Source organism: Sciurus carolinensis, unplaced genomic scaffold (genome assembly GCF_902686445.1).
Source record: "Sciurus carolinensis unplaced genomic scaffold, mSciCar1.2, whole genome shotgun sequence".
In the NCBI taxonomy this organism is placed as follows: Eukaryota; Metazoa; Chordata; class Mammalia; order Rodentia; family Sciuridae; genus Sciurus; species Sciurus carolinensis.
Genome location: NW_025920208.1, coordinates 522742 through 531104, shown reverse-complemented (window position 1 = coordinate 531104; position 8363 = coordinate 522742).

The window sequence follows — 8363 nt, the reverse complement described above, 5'->3', positions numbered from 1 at the left end:
TGTAGGTGTCTCAGGAAGTAGCTGCCCTTCCAATGATGATGGCCACACCCTCAGGAATAATTCAAAATGCCTGTACCAGCCTATAAAGAAGCCTCTGGCTAGCTCCATGATGCAAGAGGGCTGTCTCATCTGCCAGCTTGCTCTGCTATGGCAACAGACCTCATAGTGGTGGTTGGGTGGGGTCACTCAGTGATGGCATCTGTCTTTGGTCTGGTGTTTGGGTGGGTTGGCTACCCATCACCTAGCTCTGCAAGGCAGGTGGGTTTGGTGCCTGCCTGCTACCTCCGGATTGCAGGTGTCCTGACTCACCCGCCAGCTCGCTCCACTACTGTGACCAACCAGTGATGGCACTGACCTTGGTGCAAGGGTCAGTAGGGGTCACTCAGTGATGACATCTGTTTTTGGCCTGGTGGTTGGGCGAGTTGGCTGTCCGCTGCCTTGCTCCGCAAGGCAGGTGTGTTGGGTGCCCTGCTGCAACCTCCACGATGCAGGCGACCTGACTCACCCATCAGCTTGCTCAGCGACTGTGACCGACCAGTGATGGCGCTACCTCAGTGCCTAAAAACTCCCTTAAATCTGCTTTCCAGACAAAAGATGATCATTTTTCTCATATTTTATTTTTCTAAGAAAATACTTCACTTTTTGACAGACCATGGAAATTCCTATTCAGATAGCTCTTACAGAAAAAGCACATGAACACTAAAAAATACATACATAAGACATTACAACTTGTAATCGATCTTCCTGTCATTCAGTGTACTTTGTAAGCAGTAGTAAGTGCAACAAGAGACTTCTAGGTGGCTTTGTTTCTACTAACATAATTCATGAATCACAGTCATCAAACTGTATTAAGCTGGAGATGCATTTCCAATATAGCTTTAGAACAGGTGAAGAATATGCTGAGGTTCTACAGGTGCCATGTTAAAGGTGAGTATGTATTGAAAAACGCTGTGGACAGCAGGAGGTTACTTCAAATACCCATTTCCCTCCCTGTGAGAATTACTGAATTGCTGTATTTGACAGCAATGGATTTTGTTCCTGGACATGTTGGGACAGAAAAGAGAATGAAAACCTCAATTCTACTGGCCTTTTTTTATAAAAATTATCAACAAGGGAATGAGGAATCCACACAGTGGGGAGAAATAAGCACTTCTAATGTACCTACTCTATAATTTCAATGTAATGATACATTTTGGGGGCATCTGGAATTTCATCCAGTGCTTGACAAAGATCCTCTGGAGGATGATTGCAAAGGCACATCCTAAAGGGAATTGCCAGATGTTTTATTCCAGAGCATGGTGTTTTTTCTGCTGTGTTTTTCTGATAACATAGTACTCATTTCAGTCTGAACGGATTGCTTAAGGGAACGAGGGGAATACAACAAAAATTCCAGAAAATATTACCTACAATCTGAAAAACAATGGGTGTTTACCACTAACAAAGTTAAAAACAATTTTGCAACCATGCAATGAGTCCCTGAAAGCCTCTGGAGAAAATAGTTATAGATCTGCCCTTGTCTCCAACAGGCTGGCTAAATTTTAACGATGGTTTTATGTGTGGTAGTAAGGTAAAAAAATAAGGTTTCACAACACTCCTTCCTTCCTACAAAGAATATGTCACCCCTATAATAAATGTTGGTAAACAATAACCATTGTGACCGCGGCCCTCCTGTAACCCTTAACTCAGCAATTTAGATATTAACCAGATGGACCTAGTAGAGATGGTCACATGAGATCACTTGTCTATCGCTTTAACCGTGAAAATAATAAGAACAGTCTTAGGTCACATAGAGTTTAGATATTAAGGAAATAAACATTGTATTAGCTCATTGACGTAGTTAGATATTCTTAAAACAATTGTGATTAGGTAAGGATAATCTGTAAGGTTACTGTTTTCTCATAATCTTTCTGTTCCTTATTAAAAACAATCTCTGCCTATGCTTTGGAAACTTCTTTAATATTAACCACAAGACTGCCATTGTAGCCTGAAGAAAAATGTATATACACCCAGACTTCCCCAGAATAAAGTGGGATTGATTGCACCAGAACTAGAGTCTGTGTCTTTTATTCTCCATCCATCTCTGACACTGCCTCCCTGCACCCCATTTACCTGTGTGGAACCCATGGACACCTGCTAGGGCTGGACCCTGGCAATACATGTTCATATATAGATTTTCATTCTATTAATGTTACACTTAAAAGTCTCATAAAACCTCTACTGTGTATGCTATTTTTGGAAATACAACAAAATGATGAATTGACTATCTGCATATAAGATTTTCTATTAGTTTAATATTTAAGTGTGTTAAGAGAATATTCATTTATATCAATCATATATAAGTATTGCACAACACTTCCCAATGCAGTAACCAGTACCTTAATGTGAGATATAATTACTAAATATAAAATGGTATCCTGGATGGGATTCTGGGACAAAAATAGTTGGTAGTAAAAAACCTAGTGAAAATTAAATAAATTAGGGAGTTTAGTAAATAGTAATGTACCAATATTTGTTCCTTAGTTTTACAAAATGTATTAAAGTAACATTCTACTAATAATAGGAATAACAGTATATGGTAAAATTACTGTATTTACTTTCTTATTTCTATGCTTATCTAAAATTAAAAGTTTATTTAAAATGAAAATCAATGGGAAGGATGAAGATAAGAAAGGGAGACTGAATATAAAAGAGTTTTTATAGGTATAACATATTCCAATAACCCTGAGCAGATGAGATGGGACAAAAGGGCAACATGATTGAAAGTAAGACAGTAAGTGTAGACAGATTTGCATGATTGTTATTCAGAAAGTGGGGGAGTTTCATGTTTACAGCATTTTTTTCTATTATGTAGAAGAGATAAAATCTTTGCCTAGAATAAGACAGTGCAATATGCAAAACTGAGGGTCCATTTGAGGTAGATGACCATGAATTTATAGATCCCATCAGACTTTCTTGTCACTTCCTCCAGCAAAAATGAATTCTACAATTCATTTTCTTAATTCCCATCTAAGATGAAGTGTGTATTATCCATGGAAACCTGAACTTTTAAAATATCTGTGAAGAATATTTGTTCTTACACAACTGCTTTCCATCCATTCCTAACCTCACCCTTGTTCTTCAAACATAAAGTCTAAGATTCAGATTGATATATTGCAGAATAGACCTCACTGAAGAAAAAAATCTAATTTTAGATACATGATGAATATGACATCTATGCAAATTTGAATTCTAAGTGTAAAAAATATTTTTCCTTTCCCACCACTTTTCCACTCTCCCATTCATTTGCCTACTTCCCACCTTCAAATAAAAACACAAGGTAAAGATGTCTCATTTTGAAGAATAATTTTTGATTATATATTTTAAAAAATCTGCTTAGTAATGTAAATGGTAACAAAAGGGATGCATGGATAGAAACCAAACTAGAGTTGGCATGATTAATCTGAAATTTATAAGCCATTTCAAAATCAAAAAGCATGGGAAATTGACAGGAACAGACAACAATAATAAAAACCCTAATCATTAAGCATTCATAACAGGGTTTTGCATAGACTGGAAGAGACAATTATTTTTAAATGACAGATTTGAGAACTGCATGGTAAGTGTTGGGAATGGAGCTCATCGATAGAGCACTTACTTAGTATGCTGGAGACCTTGGGTTTGATAATACCCCCAAAAAGCTATCACATGGTATTAATTCACTCTTTCCCTCCCAATCAGAAAAATATAATTTAGAATTCATCAAAGTACAAATATTTTATAAAAATTTATAGTCAAAAAAAGTTTTGACCAGAAAATTAAGTGACAAAATATATTTTAAAGTGTTTTAAGCAGTGATGTGCAAAACTATGATAATCACAGACATGTACCAAAATCAAGTTGGTTACACTTTGTCAATGTGCTCAGAGTGTATGCAGAATAAAGTAACTATACATTTTGGAATATCTAATCAAAACAGAAGCTTTTGTGAATAATAAAAATCCCATGTTATAATATGTCAAAAGGAGATAAATAGCTGTGAGAACCACAGAAGTCATCATCAATAGTTCATCCCTCAGACACAAATTTCAGCTGGGTACCATGTCCTGTCTATCTTCTCTCACCATGACCTCTAGGGTCCCTGTTATACTTCCTATTTCCAAATGATAGTCACACCATTCCTAATTTGGCATAAATTCCTAATTCATCTACATGCCTCTTGTCTATCTCTCCCTATATTTCATCATCTCTACTTTTCCTGAAGCTATTATTTGAAAAAAAAATGTGATCTTGTCAGCCCTTGTTTCAATAAACACTTTTTATTATGTGGGAGGTTCAGACTCCTTGAATGGATACCTCATGCTTTTTATACTCTGGTTCATCCTATCCTTTCAAATCTTATTTTAAAATAAATTATTACATATTTACCCTTCTTATCTGTTACAATTTTTCTAACATAACACACATTCTGATCTCTGAGTTTACTGCATGAAATTGCATCTGCTTAGAATGCTCTTCACTCATAGACTTATTTTCAAATTGACAAATTCCTTCCCATCTTTCAAAGACCATCTCAAGTGCTTCCTTCTCTGAAAACTTATGATTCGCAGACCACTTACTTTTTGCCCATTTCACTTATTATGATGCTTTATATGTATCCTTAGTAGAGGACTGTAGTCATCCAAAAGATAAAATATGCAATCATTTGAGCTTATGTCAAAGATCAAGTGCACCAGGAAAAGCTGTCCTTTCAATAACAAGTGCTAGGACAATTGCTACATTCTAGAAGATGTTTGTAAAACATAAAACTGACAAAGTTCCTTTATGTAAGAATTCCTATAAATCAGTAAGGAAAAGGTACAAAAATCAGTAGGAAATAGGTAACAGACATGGGCAATTAATCTACAAAAGAGGACACCTAAATGACCAACAAACATAATTAAAAGTGTTTAACTTAGACAATGAAATGCAAAATAAAGTCACAATGAGACCACTATTTTACCAGAAAAGTTAAAATTAAAAAAGAAAAAGACAGCCTCAAAAATGGGCAAGAAGACCAAATAGAACTATCATACACTGATGTTGGAAGTATATATTAGTACAACTACTTTGGAAAACTTTTTATATTTTCTAGGAAGTCTGAACATTTATATATATTCCAATATTCCACTTCTAGCTATAAAGTGTTACATATGTTAAGCAAAAAAAAAAAAAAAAATTCACAGGAATTGTTTTAGCACTATCTGATAAGAGTAAATAACTGACTAGAAGCAAAATGACCATCAACAGAATTGAAAAAGGAATTGAAAAAGTGTAATACACTAAAAAGTACAATATATTTATACAGTAAACCAGCATGCAACAAAAACAAATGGATTATCACTATATGCAACAACATAGAATGGAAAATGATAAAACCCAGAAGGTTTACACAATATTAAGTTAAGGGCTGGCATTTTAGCTCATTGACAGAGCTTGCCAAGCTTGTGCAAATTTTGGGGTTCAATTTCCATAACTGCCAAAAATTTAAAGGCTTACATTCAGATAATAGAAAAAAGCAGATATGATGATGCAGGTAGGATACAAAAACTTACTAAGAAAGCTCTATGAGACCTCCAGCTACTGGTTGATGAAATGGTGGACTGTTGGTGATCTGCAATTTTTCCAGATATCCATCAGGTATTCTGATATCTGCAGGTAGGGATAACCATTTCTTAAAATCCTACAAAAAGAAAAAAGTAATCAAAACAAAAAAGGGTATTTGACTTTTGATTCATGTATGTTAGAGTATTATTTTTTAGCAAACATTAGCTGAAGTTAACTGCAGTTTAAAAGTTACCTACATTGATTGTATATAATATATTGAAGGCAAAACATTTACTAGTGTAAGCAAAGGTATATGATACAGTTTTACAGAAATGATTTAAGACAAATAAACTCACTTATTTTGGGGTCATTGAATTAGTAAATTTATCTTGGATTTACTTTAAAATTATTACACCATATAGTAGGAACATGCATATATAACATGTGATCAATATAAATAATTAAACAAGTAGATATTATTTTAAATACAACATGTGAAAGAAAATTAAAATGTTTTCTTTTTGCTGTTACTAGAAGTAAAAGTTGTTCTATTTCATTTAACTGAAGCCAGAATTGGGGACAGGCAGTTAGTGTAGAAATAGGGTATGGGGTCAAATCCAAGAAATGGAAGTCATAAAAGCCTCCTGCCTTTGGAAGTTGGAGACTGCCCCAGGGAGAATGGAATATCAATGATCTCTGGAGACCATTGATTAGCAAATTTACCTGCTCTTATAAAGTACTGCAAGCAAGGAGCTGCTAATTAATGCCTCCTGGACCCTTGCCTGGCTGAATCACTTTGGCTCTCCCCCTGCCCCATCTGCTTTTCACTTTATTCATCTCATCTGCAAAACCAGGCCTAGGCAGGCAGGCAGGAAAGAGAGGTAAGGGTGGAGAGAACTGGAGAACAGAAGAGACCTTTACCTATAAAAGATGTAGTATGCACTCACTTCTTGGGACTTTAGAACATAGGCCATGGCTCCCTTCTACCTCCAGGGAGAACTCTGTATTATTACCTTTAAATAAAACCTGCTTAATATGCTTTTCTTGGTGTTCTTCTCTAGTGTTCAAACTTCAACATTCGAGGAAGCAGGATTCACTGCCAGTAACTGGGGATAGCATAACTATAGAATGTGAGCTGAGACAAACTTCAAGGAGAAACTTGCCTCTATCATCACATCAAGAAATGTAAATTCTATAAAAATAAATCCTTTTAAAATAAAATCATAAAAAACAAAAGAGATAAAAAAGGAATTGTGTAGATATTTACTGTGAGATAAAAGATGTAAATACAGATATATACCATATTCCAAATGATTAGCCTAAACAAGGCAATAATAGTGGTTATCACCATATTAATTTTAATATTCTATATAACCCAAATCAAATACCAAGATTATTTTTCAAAAAACAATGAAATGCCTAAAACTCATCTAGAAAAATAAGCAAAAAAATCTCCAAAAATATTCTCAAATAAGAGTACATGCTCTTCAAATTACCATGGGGTTATGTACTGATAAACCCATTCTAAAATGAAAATATCATTAAGTTGAAAATGTACTTAAATATACCTAACTCACTGAATATCACAGTTTAGCAACACAGAACTCTGTAGAGTACTGTAGATTAGTCCTGTAGTTTTGTGGCTAACTGGGAGCTGTGATATTTCATCACAAAGTAGTATCATACTGCATATTGCCAGTCAGGGAAAAGATCAAAATTCAAAATGTGAAGTATGGGTTCTAATAAACATGTATTGACTTTTCAGCATTGCAAAGTTGAAATTTTCAGTTAGGTCATGATGAATCAGAAATGTGTATATGTGCAAAGGGAGAAATGAAAAAATAAATTATTCTAGATACTAAAATAAAGTAAAGTAAAAAAATATAATCTATAGCATTTCACCTCTGGGGGGAAATATATATAATTCAATGAAAGAATTAGATGATCTACATTTAAATCCAAATGCCAACTTCTTTTATACTTGTGATAAAATCACATATATTATAAAAAAAAAAAAACTAAGGACAATTTTATTGTTATTTTGATATATATTATTTTGATATAATTACACAAATATCAAGTTGATCTTGAGTTGAAAGTGTTAGTTTATTACAGAAAATACTGATTTTTTTTTCTTAACTCAGAAACAACCTTTTAACAATACACATATAATCAACCAGCAGGACAGACACTCTAATCTTCATTGTCTCTACAGCTACAAGAAAAGAAACAAACTTCTATTTTTAAAGATTTAATTTTTGTAGAAAAAATTCATATATTGTACATACTGAAATAATAATAGTCATAATTTCTGTCTTCAAAGTTATAATAGCTCATTGATAAAAAAGAAATATGCTGCATAACTTACATGGAGAAATAATTTTCTATGTACAAGAGGGATTTCTAGGTGCCATGAACCATAAAGTAAATGATACTGATATTTATAAAGTAAGGGGGGAAAAAGCTGGTGTCTATTTTATTTTCTCTCTTAAAATCTGAATATGAAGTATTCAAAGGAATCTCAAAGAGATATAAATGAAATCACATATTCTGAAAAGAGTACTTTGTTAAGACCCTCTAGAATGATGTCAGTCTAGATTTCTGGAATTAAAAAAAAATAACTTTTCCACAACAGGGAACTAAAAATGAATATTCTTTATTCTGTGAATATAGAATACTATGATTAATGTGTACTTGCCTTGGAAGAGTAATTAGGAAAAAGGAAATATTAAGAATACAACTCACTGATATAATTATAACAACTCTCTTTTTTTTTTTTTTGTGTGGTACTGGGGAATCAA